Below are 24926 nucleotides of genomic sequence, written 5' to 3'. Positions count from 1 at the left end.
TGGATTGACAGATGGAAACCCAAGGTGATCTGAGGTTGGAAGGTTATCACCATGAAGAAGAAGTAGCTCAGAGGACTCCAGTTTCTCTTGACAAGTGTGATGTGTCCACGAAGAAGGCTTAGTATGGATTTTTGTGGGCGAGAAAACATTTCAACACCCAGAAAAGGACATGATTAAAGTTGACCTTTTTATACCGTAGTAGTTTGCTGTTAAGTAACCCCAATATTGTATCTGCATTTATCTTTTGTTCATCTACTTTCACTTACATGCAGTATTATATAGTAGAGGAAAATGGGAAATTGCAAGCGAACTCAACTTTATTTTGTATGTTGTATATATGTATACCTACACCATCCGTTTGGGTTTTGTTAAGGAGATAGTCACAAAGGGCTTATGAAAATCACTTTCAGATTGATAATTAGAATACTGAAAAAGCAACCCTGTGATCCACTGATTTGTCTTATCTGAGTTAGGATTATGAGTCAATAAATTATGTATTTTAGTTATTTTGATTTAAAACTATAAATATAAAATGATTACATGTAGTGAAGCCCTCATGTGGATATTTTTTAAGTGGACTCGTATGCTGATAATTCTAGACCAAAGTAAATATGGCAGAATATTTATACATGAAAAAATAATTTTGCAAATATTTTCTATAATTGTACTATTCGTTTAAAATGTTGATAGCTTGTGTTAGTTTCAGGGAGGGGTGTATATTTTGATAAAAAAATACTTGACTTTGTAATTCTGTATATTCTATGCAATTTATAGCAGAGCCGTTTTAAGACAACCTTGTCACATTTTTTGTTAATTGTGAAAACTTTATTATGAGTGATGTTTAAGTATGCTTTGAGTACATAAAGACCAACTAGAATTTAAGTAAGTGTAAACAGTGAACATACTGTATGCTGTACAAGATATATTGTAATTTGCTGTTTTAGCATCTGTATTTTGGTTAGAAGATATTATTAAATGCAGATGTTAAGGGTTGGAAAAGTCTAATTTTATTTTTAGAAATAATGAATATAAATTTGTTTTTGCTTGATTAAAATAGCTTATTCCTACGTTAAGTCTCTTTAAATGTTTCAATGTTAATCCTTTTGTGCAGCTGTTTCTTCTGTGTGAGTCACGGCTTTATCTCACAGATTATTCATTCAATATATTTCTGTGGCTGTGCTTGTTTACATTTCTTGGTCCCTATTTACATCCTTAGGTCTCCAGTGGATTATGACATTTAAAGAAAAAGCAGAATAAGAGACATCGAAGTCTTCTGATAATGGAGTGTTTTGAATAGGCCTGACCTCATACTCAGAGAGTGAAAGGCTGTCGTGGAGGTATTCTGCAAATGTCTTTACCTGGGCTCCCATGAACAACCCCACCCTGAAGTAGCCCTCCTCATCATTTAATAGTGACATGGAGAAGGTCCCACAGCCAGACAGAGCCGGGACTCCAACCCGGGTCTTCCTGACTCCAGAGCTCCTGTGTTTGTTACCTCTCCACATCTTAGAGCAAAATGCTAACTATAAATGGAATGGAGCACGAGGGACCAGCCGTGACAAGGCAGAGCGGCCTTAGGCATGGCGGGTCGTACAGCCGCCGCCCGGCAGCAAGCTGAAGCAGGCAGCGCTAAGCTCCGTGTCACCCGACTCAGGCTTCTCTTTATAGGGATATTACCTGGTTTTATAAAGCCAGTTTTTAAGAGTTTTTACACTGTTTTTCTTTTTACGACTATGGAGTGAAATTATAATATAATGCAATTATAAGCTAGTAATTTTTCACATGAAGGAAGAACTCTGTTCCATTGTCACAAACCATGTTCCCGACCTTAGCTAATCGTCTTGCAAATGCATACAATTAGTCACAAATGTCTAATAGCCTGTGTCGGTGGCTCAGGCAGCACAATCCATTAACCACACAGGGAAAAATAATTCAAATTTCTGGCTTACCAATAACTGGCCATAGCATCAATTTTGTATTTAAAGGACGAGACAAACCAGACTCACCAAAACTTTGATAACTGTTATCTGCTAAAACTAACTTCATTACCTACCGAGACAACAGATTTAATATTGAAAGAACTTGTAACAGTTGAGAAAAGTACCAGAATTAAAAGCGTAAAAATAAATCATGCCAGGCAATGCTGTTTGTACCTATTTTTTAATTAGTTCAGTTCTGTTCTTTCCTGCTGTGGTCCTTTGCTCTTCCCCCATTGGCCAATGCGTCTCTGCTTCCTGTCCCCATGTTTCTCTGCAGAGGCAACAGTTCTTCTATTTCAATTTCATCCACATCTGAGAAGTCTGTACCTTTTCCCTCCCCAGATCTCCTCCATCTATTAACTGATCTTCCGGAGACAGAAGCACCCCTTTGTAGTTTGCCCCCTCTGACCCTGATTCTTCAAACAAGACGGTCAGTAAGCAAATGTCTTGGTGTGCAATTTTTAAAACTGCACAGTCAAAATTTGGACAATGGATGGAAGAACCGATCATAACAGAAGTATTGTTATCTTTATTATTTCATCTTTGACCCTCAAAACATCTATTTGTTTTGATGTTTTCCTGGGAAATCAAAATTGCTTTTTCAATAAATATAAAGTTTGTGATTTCTGAGTAATTATAGGAGTAAATGTTGTCCTCTGGTTATAAGAAACATTTGGTCACAGATTTTAAAAATACAACAATGTTCATTTGTGTAGAATTTAAATCCATTGATTCAAAATGTGCTTAATGTTGAGTGTTGGGCATTTTATCAAGGCTGTGGCTACCGAGATACAGAGGTAGCTCGAGTGTTCAAGGAACTTCAGTCCAGTGAACAATTGAGGAAGCAGTAGATGTTTATGAAGCAGAGCCCTGAGCTGGAGGAGTGGTATTGAGCTGGGCCTTCACCAGAGGGGCCAGATCCAAGCTGGAGTAATTAGAAGAAGGGAGGCTGTCCCCAAAGCTTGAGGTTTGGGTTGGGACCCTGGAGAGATAGGCAGAGGTCACATCACTGGAGACTTACAGGCTCACAGGAGGGTTTGAACTTCTATCCTGATAGCACAGAGGCACTTGGGGAGCCAGTGAGGGGCTGAGTGGCAGGAGACAGGTCAGAGAGAGGTTCCACGCTGTCTAAGCCAGGTGAGAAGCCGCCTGAGGACTCACGGGCAGAGGGAGGACCTGATGTGTTTGAGGAGCTCACTCTGGTGCAGCAGTGTAGTTAGCAGTTTGCAGGGCAAGGCCGGGATGGAGGCAGGGAGGTCAGAGGGGAGGCTGTGGTTTGGACAAGAGTGGGAACGGGAAAGAGTAAGATAATTTTTAGAGATAATTTTCATATTTTAATGCGGGAAAATACAGTTGTGCAAAAATGGATGTTTGGCAGATTCCAGTGCAGCCATGGTACTTCAGCCATCTGTAGTTCAGGCCACTCTTATCTGTGCCTCACCTACTTCCCCCTCTGCTGTATTACTCAGAAGCAGGCCCTGGACATCATACCATTCGTCATTCATGTCATTATGCTTACTCTAAAAAAGTAAGCTTTGTGTGTGTGTGTGTCTGTACCAGGGATTGAACCCAGGGGCACTTAACCACTGAGCCTCATCCCCAGCCCCTTTTATATTGTATTTAGAGACAGGGTCTTGCTAAGTTGCTTAGGACCTGGCTAAGTTGCTGAGGCTGGCCTTGAACTTGTCCTCCTCCTGCCTCAGTCTCCCAAGCTGCTAATGTTACAGGTGGGTACCACTGCACTTGGCCAAAAATAAGCATTTTAAACCTAACTATACTGTAATCACACTTCAAAAAATTAATCATTCCTTGATATCATCAAATCCCATCAGTTAAAACTTCTTAACAACTTGAATCAGAATCCAACCAAGGTCCCACAGTGCAATTATCAGATGGTATGTCTCTCTTTTAATCTATTGCTTATCCTCTGTCTATTTTTTTTCCTCTTCACAATTTAGTTTTAAGGAAATCAGGTTGTTCATGGTGTCTGCAGTAGCAAATCAACTTTCCAGTTGTTAACAGTCTTCCACGAGGAAGCACAGAGCATCTTGCTAAGACATTAGATATACTTTGTTTTTGTTTTTGTGGTGTTGGGGATCGAACCCAGGGCCTTGTACTTGCAAGGCAAGCACTCTATCGACTGAGCTCTCTCTCCGGCCCTTAGATGTATTTTGAAGACAGATTTGATAGGCTTTGCTGGTGATTTAGGTACCAGGGGGTTAAAAAAAGAGAGAGGAATCAAGGGTGACTCCAAGTTGGGGAGCAACAGGAAGGATGGAGTTACCAGCAGACAATTAGATACATGGCACTGAAATTCAGAAGAGGGGATTGATTTGAGATATGGATTTGAAAGATGTGTTTCATTCATTCAAAACATACTTGAGTTAGGCACTGGGTATACAACAGGGGGGCAAAACAAATAGTCCCTGGAGCTTGTGATCGGGAGGAGAACACAAAAAGCTAAGTAGTTATAATCACCTAAGGGCTACGAAGAAGAGCCACATGGTGCTATAAGAACATCTGAGAGGGGAGTGACCTAGTCTGGAAGCTCAAGGAAAACCATCCCCAAGGGACTTTTGAGCTGAGATCCGAAAGATAAATAAGAGTTGGGAAGGAGCAGGGTTTCTAGGTACAGGGAATGGCACACGCCGAGGTCTGCTTCTGGAGAACACCGTGGGTAGGAGGCCAGTCATGGCCGGGATGCAGGAGACACGAATTTAAAATCAGACTGGAGGGCAGGAGCCATGGCACACGGCCTTCCAGGTCATGCTGAGGGTCTGGTCTGCACGGGACCAGCGACGGAAAGCCACTGAGCCTGGACATGGAGCTCAGGAGTAAGCACTTGAGCAGCATGTGTCCTGCGTTCCTTTCCCAGCAAGGAAAGAGAGGAAGGAAGGGAGGAAGGCACTGAAAGAAAGCAGTGGTCCAGGCGGGAGAGGACAGTGGCTTGAACGATGTGGTGGTAGTAAAGATGGAGAGGAAGGAGAGGATTTGAGAGCGATGCAGGAGATTGAATCCGCAGGACTTGATGGTGGATTGGATACGGGCAGGGAAGCCTGGGAAGGGATCAAGGGTCATCTTTTGGTTTTAGAATCATTGAAACTATGGGAATGCAAGATGTCCCCTTTGCATTTATTTGAGGAAGAAGCCAGAATCGCAGATAATGCCACTATGTGAAAGACAAGTGACCTAAAAACCTGCACGTGAGACTGTGGCAGCAGAGAAGCCAGAGAGGGAGAGCCACTCAGAGTGACCAAGCGTCTCGGTCAGGAAAGACTGGAGAGCGCTTTTGGCACCCAGCAGGCCATTGGCAGTGCTGTGCTGGTAAGTATTCAACAACCAACTCTTAGGTGAGAAGGGAAGCCCTGGTTTGTAGCAGTGGCCAATTTGTCTTGTCAACTTCCCCACTGAGGATGATTTTAAGGAACCGACAGGACAGCACTGCACGTGGTGATGGGAAGAGGTACCCCCAATTGGCTCGTGAGAGCTGGTGTGAGCCTGCTCTGGTGACTCAGTGGTGATCTTGGCCAGGGTAGGTCCAGTGTGGTGGTGCAGCGGGGAGTAGATGGAGGGGAGAGGGTGGAGACAGCAAGTAAGAACTCCTGCTTCCAGAAGCTTAGCTATAAAGGGAGAAGAAATATAGAGAAAGGCAGCTGTGAGCGGAAACTGTGGTCTGAGAAACATGGCGGATGGAACCATGGATGAGGAGGCAGGGGAGTGGAGAACGTCGTTGAGAGATCAGTTGCCACAGGACTGTGGAAGCTGGGTTTAATTTAAAGATGCAGTTTGGGGAGGGTTGTTTTTTATTGTTGTTTTTGTTTGGTTTGGTTTGGGTTTTTTAGGGGGGGTGCCAGGGATTGCATCTAGGGTGCTTAACCACTGAGCCACATCCCTAGCCCTTTTTTATATTTTATATTTCTCTAAAGATGGGGTCTCACTGAGTTGCTTAGGGCCTTGCTAAGTTGCTGAGGCTGACTTGAAACTGGTGATCCTCCTGCCTGGGCCTCTGGAGCTGCTGGGATTGCAGGCATGCGTCACCACAACCAACAGAAGCACAGATCAATGTCTGACAGAGAGACACAAATGGAAGGGTCAGGATGAGGTGTCTCAGTAAACCTGAAGAATCTATGAGCTTCAGAGCTCCTCGCGACTATTTTCCCAAGTGTCCTTCCTGTAGATCTGTCATCGTGGCAATGATTATCATCTTAATTTGGGAGCTGTGGACACTGAGGCCTAGCAGAGTTAGGGACTTGCCCAGGCTCAGACAACAGACCAACTCTGAGCCTCTTGGTCTCCAGGACACTCTTTTCAATTTCAGCAGCTGATCCACATTGACTAAGGTATCTCAGAACTGAGTGACCAAGATGGTTCTTTCCTCAAAATAAATTTTATTAGCTTGAGATTCTAATGCTCTCAGAGTCCTAGGTCGCTCATTTCTTTATTCAACATATTCTGTAGGGCAGTTGGCATTTGCTCTGGTTTGGATCTGAAGTGACCCCCACCCCCGCCAAAGCTCGCGTGTTGAAAGCATGGTCCCCAAAATGACGAGGTTCAGAGGTGGAGCCTTAGGAAATGATCGGATCACAAGGGCTGTGACATCATCAGTGGATTAATCCATTTGATGGGTTGATAATTTGAATGGACTACTGAGTGGTAAATGCAGGCAGACCGTGGCATGGCTGGCGGAAGTAGGTCCCTGTGGGCACAGCCTCCGGGACTGAATCCGTCCCCCACCCCTTCCTGTCTCTCCCTTTCTCTACTTGCCGGCTGCCATGGGTCGAGCCTTCTGCCATGATGCTTCCGCCTTGGAGCCACTGACGGTAGCTGAACCTCTGAAACCGTGATCCTTGATAAACCTTTCCTTGGTGGGCACGGTGGCACATGCCCAGAAGTCCTGCTACCAGGAGGCTGAGGCAGGAGCGTTGTAAGTTTGAGGTCAGCCGAGCAATTTAGCAGGACCCTGTCTCAAAATAAAATACATGAAGAGCCAGGGGTGTAGCTCAGTGGTGAAGCAGCCCTGGTTCCCTCACCAGAACCACAGAACGAGCCCTCCTCTAAACGGTTCTTCTCAGGTATTTTGGTCACAGTGACGAACAGCTGACAACACAGCATTGCCAGCGCTATTCTAAGTGTCTAATGAATTTTAACTCATTGAATCCTCACATCCAGCTTGTGAGGAAGGCATGGTGACCGTTGCCATCCGTGTTTATTGCAGCTATATTTTGTGGTACTGTGCCCTAAAACTGAGTGACTTAAAACACCCACTTATTATCATCTCACAAGGTTCTGTGGTTGGACTAGGACCAGCTGAGCAGGGCCTCTTGCGTGGTTCTAGTCAGATGGTGGTGGGGCTGGAGTTGCCGAAAGGCTTCCCAGGCTGGCAGCAAAGCCGTCAGAGTCCATCCCAGATTCAAGGGAGGAGAGGGGTGGGCAGGTGCATCCAGGAAGGGAAGGAACTGATGGCGGCATTTAGAGATGAGCTTCTGCAAGGATAACCCCCGAGAGGGAGTCAAGACACGGAAGTTAAATAACTTACCCAAGGTGGTACAGCTGGTATGTGAAGAGAGAGCGCTAATCCCAGAGAGCTAGCGCCAGAGCTAGGAGCACAGAAGGTCCTGGAGCCCGTGACACAGTTCCTCATCGCTGAGCTACAGTGATCGGGGGCCCAGGAGCAAAACCAGAGCGTTCTGGAGCTCCCTCTCAGCATCTGAGAGAAAAAGAAATGCTAAAAATATTATGACTGGAAAGAAATTCCATTTATGTGGGGGGTAAAATATAGGTCTCGTGGCTCAAGGCAAATGGAAGACTTCTTACTTTTGCTTTTGTCTATCAAATCAGAAAGGAATGGAAATATGTGTGTGTGTGTGTGTGTGTGTGTGTGTGTGTGTGTGTTTCTCATAAATATTTAAAATATGGAACTTGTAGTCAGCAACTCAAAAGGGTCAGATATGGGGAAGCCTAAGACTTGGAGGAGAGAGTTAGAATGTAGGGCGTAGACCAGCCTCGGGAAGAATTTTCAAGTTCCTTCAGTGCCCCCTCCTGTACAGGATAATGGACTGAATGTCTGGGCCTTCCGATGTGTTATGCACCTCCCGGCACCTCTAATGAAGGGACAAGGAAATGACATGGCTGCCTCCACAAGGTGAGTCACCTCATGGAGCAGTGGCATGTTGCTGGAACGAAGCTGACTCATCTTGGGAGTGGCTGCTTTCTCCCCCAAACCCTGAGAACCAGAGACCGTGCGTGTACAGTGTAGGAGAATAAATTAAGAGCATGTAATTAAGAGCTCTTGGCCTGCTGGAGAACTTTAAAATATTGAGACACATGATATTCGGCCTCCATTTGTGTGCTTGACCCCAGGCCTGCAAATTTTGGGAGTGAGGCTGGGGGGTAGCTGCCACCACTCCCCAGAATGCTGGCGTCCACCACACTGTCTCTGTACAAGCTCCTGGCCAGACTGCAATGTCCGTTCCTACCCCATCTCTATCGGCACACAGGGTCGTTCCTCAGTTCCTAATGCAGAAACCCCTTCCGAAGGCCTCTGTCCTGCTCCTGTTGTGTGAGGCCGCCCCCCAGACCTGTGGGCCTTTGCCCAGGCCCTCACCACCTCTCCCTAGCAAAATCCATGTTTGACAGCCTCAGCTGTCAGACAGCAGCTCCGCCAGGCTAAGCCCAGAGCTGACTCCTTCAGTGCCATGTCCCCAGCACAAGCATGGCGCTGTCCAAATGTGAGTCCTCAAGGAAGTGCCCCCACACGCCCCCTTAGCAAACCAGCGTGACTGGTCACCCTAATGGGAAGAGGCTCTTCTGGAAGGGGAGTTGTGGTGGCAGGGTTAGGGGGAGGTGTCGGGGCCTTTAGCCCCCTTGCTCTTCTCGACCAGCGGCAAGGGAAGGGAGCACTCCCCAACAAGGCCAGACCGGGAAAGGTAGGGCGGGCTGACTGACTGCCCGCCCCAGCCCTCCGGGCGGAGGACAATCAGATACGTCAGGGAGACCAGTCACAGCAGGAACTGTTTATTGAGGAAGTCACACAGCTTTTATGTAGGGTGAAGGCTAGGCGGGAACCAATCAGCTTAAAGGTCAGCAAGGGTGGGGGTCACGGAGGCGAGTCCCATAGGACTATATGGCAAGCACGAGCTGATCACGTTCACGAAACTGTTGTTAACCAATCCCTGACGATGGTTCCATTTATCGTCATTAACTTTTGAAACCGCCTTTGAGGCCTTGATCTTGCTCACTCACCAGGGAGTAAGGAGTCAGTCTGAGTTAGTTAACGTGTCATTAGTCCCAACAGGGAGGGACAGCAACTGCAACAGGAGAACTAATAGACCAACAAGTCTTAAACAGCTAATGGGACTGTCCACTTTCCTGAGCAGTGGGGACACATCTAGGCCACACAGTCATCTGTCCAGACCGAGCAGGTCTGGGGTGGGAGACTGAAGGGACCAACCACAGGCCCAATTGCCAGAACCCTGCTAAAATCCCTCCATCAGTTCACAAAGCCCCCTCTTCTCTCATTTCTCTGAAAAACCTCTTGGTGACCCAGCTTAATGCACAGCTTCCAGCTGCCCACAGGAAGTATTTGCTCCCAGAATTTTTGAGTCCACTCTTTTTTAAAAAAATTTGTTCTTTTTAGATATGCTTGACAGTAGAGTAGAGTAAATTTTGACAGTAGAGTAAATTTTGACATCCTATACCTACATGGAGTATAACTTATTCTAACTAGGATCCATTCTCGTGGTTGTACCTGATGTGGAGTTATACGGGTCACGTATTCATATATGAACGTAGGAAAGTCATGTTCGATCATTCTACGTCCTCCCTATTCCTATCCCCTCTCCCTTCACTTCATTCCCCTTTGTCTAATCCATTGAACTTCTATTCTTCCCTCCCCCACCCTTACTATGTCAGCAGCAGCATATCAGAGAGAACATTTGGCCCCTGGTTTTGGGGGATTGGCTTATTTCACTTAGCACGATAGTCTCCAATCCATCCATGTACTGGCAAATGCCTTAATTGAGTTCACTCTTAAGAAAAAGCAATGACTTATCCAAATCTCTCGAACCCTATGCAGGGTGTGACTGGCAATGGGTTTTCCTGCTTAATCTTTTCCTATTTTCATGGGGAAGGTGCCTAAATGTCCTTCAGAATTCACTCTTCACCCTTTTATCCCCATTTTCAGAGCATACCTGGAATCGGGATCCGGTGAAGGGTGGCTGGGTGGGTGGGACATACGTGACCTGGTTTCTAGTATGACATGTTTTTACACCTTGACACAAGAATGAGGAAACTGAGGGAGGACCTCCTCAATTCCAGAGGCAGTGACCCAGTCCTTCACCATTCAGGGATATACAATCATGTGATGTGTGGTGTTTCAGTCAATGACAGACCACACACACATCAGAGGGCCCAGAAGGTTATGATGGAACTGAAAAATTCCTGTTGCCTGGTGACATCATGGCCATTGCAACAGCATAGCTCTACACATTACTCTGGAGTCTGTGGTCCTGCTGGTGCAGACACATCCACAGCCCGCCAGCCATATAAAAGTACAGCAGTATAATTATGTGCAGTACATAAAACTTGATAATGATCACAAATGACTATGCTATGTTTATGCATTTACCATACTGTACTTCTCATCGTTATTTTAGACTGTACTCCTACATATATACATACATATGTCTTGGCTTTTGTTTTTGTTTTGTTTGCTTTGGGTACCAGGGATTGAACCCAGAGGTGCTTAACCACTGAACCACATCTCCAGCCCTTTTTATGTTTTCTTCTGAGATGGGGTCCTGCTACATTGGTTAGGGCCTCACTGTGTTGCTGAGGCTGACCTTGAACTTGTGATGCTTCTGCCTCAGCCTCCCAAGTTGCAGATGTTCACCACCTCACATGACCTCCTGCTTATATATACAAGAAAAAGGTTAACGAAGAACGGTCAACTGTTAGGCCAGCGCTGGCCTCTTGCTTAGTGCACCTCTTCATTGCATCAAGAGGCCACATCAAGTCATCAACCAGTAGCATGGTTTGCATAAGTACAATCTATGATGTTCACACTATGACAAAATTGCCTTATGATGCATCTCAGAGCTCATCTGTCATTAAAGGACACATGGCTGTAGCAGGCTTCAGCAAAGCTGGATCCAAGGGTTCAAGCAAAATGATATATTTTCTCTTTAATTTCTCCCACGATCCCTCTTCTCTCTGCTTACTTTCGTACGTGTTGGCCTCAGACCCAGACTGGTCTCCAATCTGATGACTGATGTCAAAGATGTCCATGCTGATAGAAGATAGTTCTTCAAACCAGAGGGAAACACGCTCTTTTAAAAAACTCTTCTAACAATCTCTAAACAGCAGAGTCTGAATTCAAACCCAGGGCATCCACATCATAGTTGACCCTCCTAATCACTACTAATCCAGGCTGTGTACCTCCTTTTAGGATACACTGAAGAAAATTCAATCAAAATGACACCCCACGCCCTGCACTCAGCTAAGACTCAGCCAGGTGCTTTCGTTGTTATTCCTCAGAACTGGGAGAGAAGGCCTCATCTTCACCACTTAACAGATGCAGAAACTAAAGGTCCAAGTCCAAAGACTCCACTGCTCTGAGCCTCGAGAACGCACACAGGAGATGGGAACCCCAGCTGACTTCCGGGCAGTTCCCGGCCGCAGGTATTGCCTTACCATGCTCAGGCTACACCCCGCCTGTTTCATTCTGCCCCCACCTTGCAGGGCCAGGAAGAGAAGAAGCCTTTACTTCCCCCACCTGCCTCCACCTGGTTGCACAACCGTTTTCACAGATGAAAGCCAACATTAGGATAAAGTGACCCCCGGAGTGTCGAACCGTACTTGATAAAGTGCATCTGGGCGTGCTTCCATAGGACAAGTGTATTGAAAGAGCTAATACCTGAACGTGGGGAAAAATTATTTTTGCACAGTGCAAAAGGGTAAACAGAGAAAAAGAGGCCTCCCTTCCTCTCTGTGCCCCCAATGTCTCCCTGAAGGCATGCACTGTGCCTGAGCTTGAGCATCCCATGCAAATAGAGACTCCCATGCTAATCCGAGCATATCTGTGTGTGTGTGCAAATGAACTCATATATTTTTCCCTTTTCTTTTTTGTCGTATGCATGAGAGCACACAACACAGGCCACTGAATGTATTATTTTGTTTATTTAACTATGGATCCTAGAGAGCCTTCCATGCTATGGATCTGTCCTATTCTTTGGATGGCGTTGTAGTGTTCTGTGGCATGAAATGTTTAGCCAGTCTCCTATTAATAGGCCTCTAAGTTGTTTTCAATGTTTTGCTTTTGTGTGTGCATTTTAGGCTTTTATACCAAAGGTGGAAACAAAGAAAAAATGGTTTTCTGCTTAATTCTCATGGAAACAAAATTCTGTTAACAGAGGCCCCACTGTATTCTGCAGGTCTCTGGTAGTTTGCATGAAAATAACTCAAATTCTGAACTCTGGAGCAAAACTTTTCAGCGTTCTTCTCTTCTGCATTAAATGCAATCTAAACAGAAGTTCATGCCTTAGTGATCTTTTATTGCTTAAACCAAACGGCAAGTTGGAAAGAAGAGGATAAGATAGACTCTAAGGGAGGACAGGGAAAAGTTGGAACCAGGAAGCAGAAACCCTCTCTTCATGCGTCACCTCATCTCTGAGTCCCCTTTGCGTCCCCTTGCTTTGGTTCCCTCCGTGCTGGTGAGCCTGCTTGGTCTCTTGTGCTGGGTGGAAGATGCCCTTACAGGACCTCACAGCAAAGGAATCCGCTTCCCAGCCTCCCCACCCCACCAAGAGGGTTGGTTTCCGCTTGGTCTGGAGTTCACTGCTGCTCCCATGAGCTCTGCTGAGAAGCCGCAGCCCCACAGTAGAAGATGGCTGCAGAGGCCCCACCCACAGGCAAACGGCACGGGCCAGAGAAGCTCTCAAGTGCCACCAAGTGGTCCCACAGGGACGAGAGCTTTGTAGACAAGAGCTGTTTAGTCAGTACACACACCAGCAGGGCCCTCATGGCCCTGCCCAGTGGCTTCAACTGAGTGTCCAGTGACACTCAACTTCAACGGCTTCTCCCGAGACAGCTGCACAGTTAATAAAAAGGTCTGCCTGACCTAAGAGGCAGGTGAAGGCTCTGTCCCCAACAGCATTTCACATTCACGGGGGTTAGAGATGGTGTGGCGATAGGAGGTGTGTAATCTGTGTATTTGAAAAGGGTGCCTCAGCCCCTGCCCCACACAGACAAAAAATGAAGTTATTTTGACAGAGTATTCATAGTTCACTTCGTCAAATTGTAAACATGTTATTTTTAAGAACTTTCATAGATGGGTGGAAGTGAAAATTTTTTTAACATATTCTTTTTGAGGATTTTTTTTTTTTTAAGAAACATGTTTAGATCTGAAAATATATATCCAAGTAATGTGAGCAAGCTGTCTGTGTTTGAGAAGAAGCCTCTGGAGGCAGGGATAGGATCCTTGCCTAAACTCCGGATCCCCGGCCCCCTAGGAAAAGGGTCAGCATGGAAACCAGGTCGGCCCTACCCTTGCCGGGCATTAGTCTGGTGGGAACCACAGACTTTACCCGGGAGTCCCACCTCTGTGCAGAGCACAAAGGAAAATCTTGCCAGCAGAGGGCGCTGACACGCCAGCTGGAAGCAGGCGACAGCCCAGGCCCGGTCCACATAGGGAGGCACCCTCCTCTCCAGGAACTTGCTCACTTCCTGCCTCTGAAGGAAATCAACGTCATGCTGCACTGACCAAGTGCGTGCCTGCCATCAGCGGCTTTTCTCCGTGGGACCTACCCTTCGAGATCCCCAATCGAGGGTTGTTGAGTTTAACATTAAGTGAGGCCTCAGAATCAGACAGACAGTAAGGAGACAGATCATCAGGTGCTGCTTCAGTCCTGGGTTGCACCTTACCGAATTTAGTTCACTCCATAAACAAGTTACACCTGCCTCTTGCCTGACCTGGGAGAGACGCCCTTCCCACTGCAGCGCACACAGACACGCACTCCCACACCAAGTGACCACACCAAGTCACAGGCAAAGACCCCTACAGAGAAAGGATGGGGAAGGTGGTGTGGAGCGGAGTGGGACAGCCCTGGGAGAGGTGGTACCAGAGGTGCCTGTGGACCGTCACATAGGTAAGGAGCATCCCGAGCAAAGAGATGCCCCAAGGGTCGTCCGCCTACTGAGAGTGGAAGACACCGCGAATTTTTAGGATGGGGGAGGGAGCAGAAGGGACCTAAGCACCACTGAATTGCCACACGATGGCACCCACCTAGTATTCTGGCCAGAGCTAAAATGCCGCCAGCCTCAGAGGCCAGGTAGGAATGCCAACGACAGGAGCCGCTGCTGGACGGCCTGATCCCTGCTCAGGCAGCCCAGTGATGGGACAGCGAGGTAAGAGCACGTCACAGCCCCTGGGCACAGCTATAATGATCCTCTGAAACCAGAAAGAGGAAGAGACGCACAGTGGCTCCAGGGAACTCTCTGGAGAGAAAGGAAGTTGTCCATTTGCCTGGGGAGGGCTCTGATGAGAATGACATGACCTAGAGTTAGCCAATCCATACACTGCACTTCCAAGACCACAGGGATCAGGCCAGCAAAGTGCACGTGACCCACTCAGAGACAATGAGACCTAATACCGCTGGCAATGGTGTAAGAGAAAAGGTACCTTTCTCTCCTCATTGGAACAGAGGGGATACACAGTCTGCAGGTTCTGCCTCCATGTTGCCAACACAAGGGAAAATCCAGACCTGACTGGGGCCAACTTGGGGCCTGAGATCTACTTGACACAGAAGAGCCTCAAGGTGGAATCACAGTCCAGATGACATTGTTTGGACCCTGGATCCAGCCATTCCTGAAGCTGCTTCTGTTCCTGGGTTTTCAGTGAGTCAACAAACTCCCCATTTGCTGATTAGACTTGCATTCCTCTGCTCCTTTGGGTGGGCGAGATAAGATAGGTGTTCTAACATTTGCTACCCTTAGGATTCCTTTTAGTAAGACTGAACTGTGATCAACTCAATTGCCAAAGCAAGCTGCACATCCCAAAAGTCACCCACAGGTTGTTCCCAAAGAAGCATTCCCAAATTTTTGTGACAGACCTAGAGTGGGAGCCAACAATTTGGAGACCTAATCCTGAACTCTAAGATTAACACAGATAGCAACACTCCTATCAGGTATCATCTGCAGAAAACAACACCCATCCAAAAGCATCTCCTTCAAACTACTGTTGAAACTTCAATTTAAGATTTAGAAGAGATTAAGCCCATGCAGGAACACCAAAACAAAAAACAAAACAAAAAACGAAACAACAACAACAAAAAAAGCCAAGGATTTAGAAGAGCTTCTAGCAGAAGAGCAATGAAAAATACAAATTAAGAGGACCAGTTCCATTATTATTAAAATGTATAAAGTATCATTAGTATCATTAATATTCCCCTTATACATGAAGGGCTTTATTCCTTTCTTTGAAGGATGGCAAAGAAATATTGAAGGTCATTTTTTTTGCTTTTTTATTGAAATAAAACATGCCCACAGTAAAGTATGCAAATCTCGTGTATAACTTGATGAACTTTAACATCCGCCAATCAAGTGACCTAACCTCTCTGATCTATGTCCTCATTGGCAACTGAACTTTGGTGCAGCTGAATTTCTTGTCTCCTTCCCGGGACTTCTAAACCAGCAGCACCCGTTCCACGTGTTTTGATGCAACTGTTCCTATATCACAATGGCAGCTGGTCCCTGACCCTACACCCAGCCATGAGGTTGGCCTAGTAGACACTGGATAAATCTGTGTTAGGCTGGGTTCCCCCAAGGACTTCCTCTGACACCACCTCCAGGAGAGCCCAGTTTTGAAAGGAGGAGGCTGTGAACTAATGAAGCCGTAGCCGATGACCCACGTCACTGCCACGGTCATCACAGTACTGTGGCACCCAGCTAAGGGAACCCCAGGAACCACATCACTGCCACACTGGCAGATGCTCACATGAATGGGGATGGATGGATGGATGGATGGATGGACGGACAGATGGACAGCCAAGATGGGTCTCAGTTTTAAATCCTTTTGGGAGAGAAATAACTAAACAAGAAAGAAAGCCAGTTCTGAGGTACGCAGGCTGCTGTCTTGACAGGAAGCAGCGTTCCCTAGCCTTCCAGCCTGATGTGATTTCCAGTTCCTCTGTATTGGAATGACACAAACTTCCTCAGGAATCCTCCAGAATCTTTCTTGAAACCTTAATAAAACCAAAGTGTTTTACAAATGGTTTGCTGAAGATTTGTCTTATGCCTGGTAGTGTTGGATCAGCTGGGAAAGAAGTTTGTATAACAGGCAGGATGCTTTGGACTGAAATCCAGAGGGAAAAAAAAAAAAAAAAACAAGGAATCCCAAAGCAGAGCAAGTCTGAAGCTCAGTTGTACCCACCAGGACCGGGCCTTTATTTACCCACCAAGTCTGTCTTTAATGTCCACCTTCTGGGTCAGGAGACGCCAGGTCAGTCCAAGTGGTAGGGCTTCACACAAGGCTAAAAACAAGAAGAAAGCGTAGAAGAATGTTCTTCCTTCTTCAAAGACCTTCAGCAGCCCCCCAAAGACCAACTCCTGGCAAAAGGGCAGGGGGCGGCTGTTAAAAGGCTGCTGGATTCACGGTCACCCCATGGCTGTACATAATCAGGCCTCTGCGAGTCGGGAAGGAGAAGACATGGATCAGGGGTGAGCAGCAACGTGTTTGCCATGGAATCTCCACATGGCGGTCATTGGCCATCACGCAGGCCATCCAGATCCGACTTGTATTTTAAGTATTCCATTTCTACCTAAAACTGGGTGGCACCCACCAGCCCGGCACCCCGGGCCCTGTGGGAGAAGCTCCGGGGGCTTCCAGATGCCCTCACTAGCAAGGAGGCCTCTTGCTGTTTGCCACGTATTCTCTGCAACGAAGGCAGAGTTGACAAGTGGCTCGGCCTCTTCCCGGGAAAGGTCAGGGCCTAGGAGAAAGCGGCTCATTGTGCGGCTCTGCAGAACAGGCGTCATTTGTTCCTTCTCTGTGAAACCCGGCAGTCTGGGAACGGAGCGGCGGACCCCTGGGCCCCTCTTCCAGCTCCACCTCGTGGGCCCGGATCACTTGCACTTGAGGAGGGGTGTGGGGGCGGCCGCGACCCCGGGCGGCAGAGGGGAGGGCAAAGGCTGATTTCCCAGGAAGTACCCAAAGTGTCACCTAAGAGGTTCCTGGACTGACAATGAGCCTCTTATTCCTGTCCTTCCTCTGTAGTTATCCAGGCAGGACCGGATCCACCCGGACCCAGGAGGGCAGGGCGTTGGGGGGGCATGTGGATCGCGTCTTCAGTTGCATCGCCGCGCAGAAAGGCAGCGATTTCGGGGGTTAAATCATGCCTCTGGGCTCGTGATCCGTGCTTTTCTCTCTGCCCCGCATGTCTCATCTGGTGCACTTTCTAGTTTTACATTCCTACACGTCTTCTTGTAAATTACTCAATGGCAGTGGGTGCTTTCTAGAGGTAAATTTTGAATTGTCACCTAATTTCCAATGGTGCTTTCATCTACAGCTTTGTTTAAAAAAAAAAAAGAAAGAAAAGTTTCTCAATATCATTTTTCTAGTTCCTCATCCAGAGAATGACAGGGCCTGGTGGATATTTCAATGCGTTTTTAATTAAGTACTTTAAAAAGAACAGCCGAGTTTCAAAGAAAGTTTGACTGAAATTAAATTCTAACAACCATGTAAAGGTTACATCATATACGATGGGACACAACTCCTGTTTCCGGGTCTGTGTGTGTGTGTGTGTGTGTGTGTGTGTGTGTGTGTGATTTCCTGCCTTTCTCTTGACCAACTCAATGAAACTGAGACATCTAGTGTCCAGTCTTCAGAAAAACAAACTCCCACTAATTCTGGGTTGAAAGAATTCACCAAATCTGTTTTATGGTGCCTCTGAATTCTTCCCCCAACCTCCAATCCTGGCAAACTTCTTCATGGGACTTGCTGGCCTCCCACCCCTATCCCCAGTGAAAAATTGTTCATATCAGAGAACTTCATGAAATGTTTTCCACATTTATTGTTTTTGTTATTGGAACTGGGTGTGGTTCACATGGGTAAAATCATCCCCTCAGCCCATCTTCACCCTCCTCAGACATTTTAAAGCAATCTTCCAATAAAGATGCTTCTCTCTATTCTTCCATGGGGGTGAATCTAGGACCACTCCTTGGTTTTGGGACCTTCTTGTTACTAATGGAGAAAAACAATCTATATGTGTATATGTGCATGTTCTAGAAGGTCTATCTATTTTCCAGGTATTTAAATTGCTTTATATGTATATAAATAATGTATTCGTTTTTACCACATAATAACATTTTCATCTCAGGATAACCTTTAAAAGTAATCTGAATCTTTCTTTTTTTGTGGTGCTGGGGATTGAACCCAGAGCCTTCTGCTTACAGGGCAAGCACTCTACCAACTGAGCTATCTCCCCAGCCCTGTGAACTAAATCTTAAATGTGACAACATAAGTGCTCGTGACACAAGAAAAATATTAGATCAATGGGACATCACCGAAATTTAAAACCTCTGTGCTTCAAAGGACACCATGAAGAAAATGGAAAGACAACCACAGGAGAGTGGAAAATATTTAATAAATCATATATCTGATAAAAAGCTATATCTAGGTGTATAAAGCACTATAAGGATTCAAATAAAAAGACAACCCAATTTTAAAATGGGCCAACAATCCAAATTAGACCTTTTTTCCCAAAGAAGATACACAAATGGCTAATAAGCACATGATGCTCAACATCAGTAGCTGTCAGGAAAATGCAGATCAAAACTACAATGAAATGTCACCTCATATCCACCAGAGAGGCTATAATAAAAAAGACAGATAATATCAGGAGCGAGAGAGGATATAGAGAAATCGAGATCTCATGCATTGCTAGTGTCAATGTAAAATGCAGTTGCTTTGGAAACAGGTTGGCAGTGGCTCCCAAGATGAAACAGTTATCACATGACCCGGATGTTCCACTCCTGGGCATATACCCATGACAAATGAGCTTGAAAACAAGGACTCATAGCAGCATTATTCATAATGATGAAAATATGCCCACAACCCAAATGTCCATAAACTAATGAAAAGATCAAATGTGATATGTAAACAAAATGGAATATCATTCAGCCATAGAAAAGGCAAATCTATAGAGACAGGAAGTAGATTACTGATTGCTTGCAGCTGAGGTGGGGCAAGAGGCGGATAAAGGAAATGGAGAGTGGATTCATGGGTCTTATAGGATTAGGGGTTCTTTGGGGGACAAGGAAAATATAAAATTGATTGTGGTGATGATTGTACAACGGTGAATATACAGTATAAAAAAATGAAATTACATACTTTAAAACGTGAATTACCTTTCAATAAAGCTGATATAAAAGTTAAATGGTAAGAAGTAAAATATTTCAAATAATCAGAAAAATGATAACAATGCCCAGTAATTCACGTCCCAAGCATCCTCGTAACGTCCAGTTCGTCCATCCTGCAAAGGCTGAGGCAAGTGCCTGAGCGTTTCTACAGAGGAGCTGAAGAGAACCTCAGCTGAAATTAATCCGAGGCCATGGGCCTCTTCAGATCAGGAACCTAAAAATAGAAATGATCACATTCATTCCAAAAGGAAGGAACCAAGTTCTCTCTTTGGGGTGGGGGAGGGGTGGGGGAAAAAAAATCTCAGAAATAAACCAACCAATCAAAGTGGAAAAAGACTGGAAAGAAGGCGGTAACTATAAGCTAAGGGAGGCATTGATGTCTCCACCTACTCAATTCACAGCAGGCTGCCACGGGCTCTTGAAGATCAGATAGGACTGTGTGTCTGTCAATAAGGGTGACCAAAGCATCCGGCTTGCCAAGATCCCAGGGATTCAGGACTTTGAGTTTTTAAACTGAAACTGTCCGGAGAAAATCTGAATGAGTTAGTTATCTTACTGCTAATGGAGTTAACATCCAACACAGACCTTGTAGCTTGGAAAGAAAGTCGACCTACAGACACGGTTATTTTATTCATAAGTACATTTGTCCCAAAGTATATATAAAAGTATGTTATCAGGTTGGGGATGTGGCTTAGTGGTAGAGTTCTTGCCTGGCATGCATGAGGACCTGGGTTCAATCCCAGGACTGATCAAAAAAAAAAAAAAAATTATGTCGTATATAAAATAATAATAATAATAATCATTTAGCTTATAAATTTAAAAGAGTATGTTCCTCTGAGCAAATACTTTTTCATACAAATTGATGCAGCTACTTTAAACATTTTAAATGACATTTAGACATTTTAAATGACATTTACAAATTTAATGTTGGATCCTCTTAAGCATTTCTGTTGTCACAGAACAGTTATAAATTTAACAAGCAAAATCCTACTGAATTCATTGAAAAATGATAAATATGTTAAATACAACTTATAGATGTAACAAATTGTGTTTGCTTAACATTCAAACTCTGTTCACCAACTTAAATGACCTTAATAGTTCTTATTTAAAATTTCTTAATTTTTTCCAATAATATAAATGACAGACATTTAGAGATTATCATGATTATAAAATTTATAGTTACTTCAGGTTTTAATAGTATGACTGATTTACTTTATCATGCTCAAACTTTTTTTCTGCAAAGGCTATTAGTTACCCAGCCCAGAGCCGCTCTCAGATCCTCAAAGCACAGACCCAGAACCCGAATACACTTGACTCAGACGCCAAACCCCTGCCAGTTAGACACAGTGTCCCTTTATAGTGTGGCGCTAAGTCCATGACTTTTTAAATAACCCATGTGCCCCTTTTCCAATCTCTGCCTTAACATTTTATATGACGTTTAATTTTCTGATTTGAATTAAGGAGATTCTGAACCTCTACCAGCCTGGTCCCTTCCTGGTTTGTACTAGAGATTCTTCTCCTTTCTTTGCACTTGCCACAGCTTTCTTATGTTCAAGTATTCTGAAGATCCTTGATGGACAAAGTGAAAGGAGATAATATTAAAGTTTCAAGTGCCTTGCAAATATAAGAATTTATTCATTTATAAATGTTGCTGCCATTTTTATTTGGTCAATATTATTAACTTCTTCATTCAATTATTTTTTTTTTAATTGTTGAATAGGATGGAAAGGGGTAAATCAAAATCCTAAAAGTTATAACTTGGGAAATGGCAAAATGATTTTAATAGTTCATCTGGAAGAAAAAACAAACAAGAATAGGTATGAGAAATTCCAAAGGAAATAGTAATACAGAAGACTTGAACATTGAAAGGTATTGAGTAGTTATTGTGGTTAAAAATGTGTGGTATTGCTATAATAATCAGCAAGCCGCCTAAGGCAACTAAAAAAGAAAGCTATAAAATTTATATTCATGTGTAAGATTAATTCACTTATAACAAAGGAAGGAACAGAAAGCAAGGACAAGCGAACAGTCTGTTGAGCGAACTGTGGAGGTTATTGTCTATTTGGAGCCAACATGTGATGCTTGGTTCAAATATACAAAAGTAAATCTGAAGTGAATTAGAGAGTCTGGAAAAATAGCATCAGAAAAACAAAGTTAAAAACAAGTACATCTGTATCTGTTATCCAAACCAAGAAGGGTGTTCTGAGCACCAGAGTGATGACAGAAATTCCCACCAAGGCAAAGACTGAGTACGGAAGCGTAAAGTGTGACATCTCTGTGTGTTTGAAACCACACAAGGCTACGCGCACACACACAGACTAGGAGACAATAGCAGCACATTACAGCACATGCAAATGGCCACGTAGTTAACATAGAAGTTTTTCCTAAGAAATCAGTAAGAAGCAAACAGTCTCACCCACATTCCCAGATAAAAGGATTATAAGGGGGTTCCACTGCTGTCAGGGAACCAATAATCAGGAGAGAAAAGAAAAAGTGAAATATCAAAAACCCAAAACCCAGGACTTTAGATAGTTTGGTCATCTGTCCAGAAGAGGAGACAAGTGGGCCAACACTGACGTGACAGAACCTCCGTGAGAGACAGGAGAGTTCAACGTGGGTTAATGAGCGTTCCTCCTAAAATGGGTAAGGAGGCCCGGAGGGCCTGCGCATTTCACGTGGGATGTTAAAAGTGCAGGTGCCCCATGAAGCATGATCACTAGCATCTTTAGTCACACGTCTACTGCTGCTATTTTCATGTTTCCCAGTATAACAAATGTTTATAATAATGACAGAAGAGCTGCATGTTCTAGAAGTTTCTTCTCAATAATCTCATCAATGAAAGCATTGCCATGCCATCACTGTACAGGGTACTTCTTTTTTCTTTTTTTAATTTTGAGACAGGGTCTTGCTAAGTTGCTGAGGCTGGCCTTGAACTTGTGATCCTCCTGCTTTAGCCTCTGAGTCACCGGGATGACAGGTGTGCACTACCCCACCTGGCCACAGAGTGTATTCTTATCACAAATGCCTGTATCTTCAAGAGATCCCTACGTGACTCATAGGGTAGGTCTATAAATACTTCCATTCACCAGCTATTTTGTGTAACTTAAGTTTGACAGGTTATCATGACTCCTTTATCTGAAATGATGTGAAACAAGACTAAAGCTTAAGAGACAAAAAGTAAGAAAAAAGTCTAAGTTTAACAGGAAATGAAGCCAAACATAAACGTTTTTAAATGCCAAAGAAGATTCTAGATCTGCAACATTTAGACCAGATTATTTGTAAAGAGAAAATGAGATTGTACAAAAAAAAAATGTACTTTCTGTTCTCTCCAACAGGTGGCGCTGTGCTAGCACCGTGCTTCAGGGGAAAGCTCGCCGTCAGGAACCACCAAGACCACTTCCGTTAGCAGTGTGCACATCCATTTGTCTGTGTTTAAGGGAGGCCTTTGAGAAGCTCACCCTAATAAACAAACAACCCAGGACCCCCAGCAGGAAGGCATGTAGTAAGGAGTACTCGATGAGGACGATGTCGATTACTTCTGCTAGCTACTTATTTATTCATTGACTGATTTACTCAGGCAACAAATAGGTATTGAGTACCTACCACATGTGGGGCCCAGGCTTGGTGCTCGAGATACAATAGTGAGGAAAACAGTGGATCCTGTTCTTATGCAGATTACGATTTGATGGGTTGAGGGGGACAGACATTACTAAAATGCTCAGGATAATAAAACAATCACAATTTGTAGCAAGTGATCCAGAGGAAAAGACAGATAGGAATGCAGATATAAGACAAGGTGAATCACGGCAGAGGGCCTGGAATAAACATGCACTACGTTCTGTGACGATGACATAGAAATTGTCTAAAATGTTTACTATAAGTATTTGTGACAGTCTTAAATCACCCCTTTCTTTGCGGTCACCAATAGAAGCAGTAACAAACAGGTACAGAAAAAGTGGCCCTTTCATTTCCCATCAAATATTACCCTCCGGCTCAAGGCTGGAATAGATTCCTAAATGACTTTCCCTCTTCTAACACATCTCCTCAAAATGCACTGAGTCCATGCGAAGCTGTGCAGAACCTCTGACTTAAATTCCCAGACATGGTACTTTTTGTATCAGCTCCCTTTCCTTGAAAGAGCAAGAAGCTTCGCTCTCTCAAAACTGATGTTCTAGCTTCTCACCTGCCACTTAAGGATCTCCATGACAACCTCCAGCCTCCTTTTAGTCCTGCCTTCATGGTCCCTGGAGGCCAAGGAGAATACCTAGCACCCCTGGACTAGACATTGCACATCTCCTTCCCTGCCTCCGACCCAGGTCTTTGTTTATGCCTTTCAAGGCGTCTCAGGTGGCTTTCCCTCCTGTCAGTAATAATGCCTTCCTTAAAGCAAACTCACCAAGATCCACAGATGATACAAACAGATAAATAGTGGTTTGTTTTAAACATTCTTACTTGGCAAAAATGAAAGATTTCTATTCCTATGTTGGTCTTCCCATTAAAAAGGTTTTATTACACTAATCTTTTGGATTGTAGAGTCGAGGAAGCATGACCCAATGAAAAAGTCCCCTTTGAAGAGCCTGGCCTGACTCCAGTTGGGAGACAGAATTAGCCCACCCCTGGGTGACTGTCCTCATTCTGAGGTTCCAGATCTCCAGGATGGCAAAGCGCCCTTTCCCCTGTTTGTCAAGCTTGCCCTCAGAGCCTGGTTTCCTGTCTGGGGACCTACACTTCTTCTGGCCATTGACTGGACAGACTGTAGCCTCAATGGGAGAACCACATTACAGCGTGATATGCAGTTGGTAAATTGTCCTGCATGTCACGGTGGTAGTATAGTTTCAAAATATCCAAACAGGCTGCCTCTGTTTTAATTTCTTAATACTGACTGTCCCTGCTACTTCTCCAGGGAGGCTAAGAATCGTTCCAGAAGGATGCAAAGATGAAACAGGAGTTGGGGAAGCAAAGTATTTGCGTCTAAATGGAATTTTAGGACTTTTCAGCTAGAGAGTTGCTTGAAAAGCTAAGCATTCTAAGAAAGAGAGAAAAATGCTCTAGGTTTTATCCCTCTTCTTGGCATATTAAGAGCCAACTCACTCAGGGAGATTTATGAAGGGAAGTCCTGGAGCAGACGGGAGAGAAAGAGGAAAGCCCACCCCTCTGGCCTCGTGGTCTTTTGGGCAAGAAGGAGGAGGGAGGGAAGAGGCCAGCTGTCAGAGGCGAGTCTCACTCACTCCTGATTCTGAAGGCCACAGGAGGGTGGGCCGGTGGTGGGGAAAGGCCAAGGGCTTCTGAAGCCCTCGACTTTGGGACTTGGAGGTTCACCTGCAGGCTGGCCGGCACCACCCTGCAGCATGTCCCCTGCAGGGACAAGGGCTGAATTAGAATTTCTGGGGCTGCTCACTGGATCACTGTAGAATAGACTGGACCCACCTGCACCAAAGAAAGGCCAGTAGGCCTCTTTACATCTGCCATCATGAGGGAAAGGTGAGTCACACGGTTCACGCTCTAGGGAGGAGCCAGCTGGAGGATGTGGGGTCC

The 24926-nt window shown here is 44.9% G+C and overlaps 1 protein-coding gene across 5 annotated transcripts in view; it reads left to right on the top strand.

Moving 5' to 3' along the window:
* Zbtb38 (zinc finger and BTB domain containing 38) overlaps positions 1-24507 on the top strand; it is a 97705-nt gene extending 73198 nt beyond the window's left edge. The window contains exons 6-9 of one of the 5 annotated variants that reach the window (XR_007110195.1): positions 5125-5303; positions 11425-11657; positions 22293-22451; positions 22727-24507. The gene's annotated coding sequence lies outside the window, so the exon portion shown is untranslated. The remainder of the gene's footprint in view (positions 1-5124; positions 5304-11424; positions 11658-22292; positions 22452-22726) is intronic. The other 4 variants (XR_007110197.1, XR_007110198.1, XR_007110199.1 and 1 more) reach the window with 4 other exon arrangements.
* The last annotated feature ends 419 nt before the right edge of the window (positions 24508-24926 follow it).

The sequence above is a fragment of the Sciurus carolinensis genome, chromosome 9 (assembly GCF_902686445.1).
Source record: "Sciurus carolinensis chromosome 9, mSciCar1.2, whole genome shotgun sequence".
Classification (NCBI taxonomy): Eukaryota; Metazoa; Chordata; class Mammalia; order Rodentia; family Sciuridae; genus Sciurus; species Sciurus carolinensis.
The sequence above is the reverse complement of the archived record's forward strand: the minus strand, read 5'-3'. Positions and strand labels throughout refer to the sequence as shown.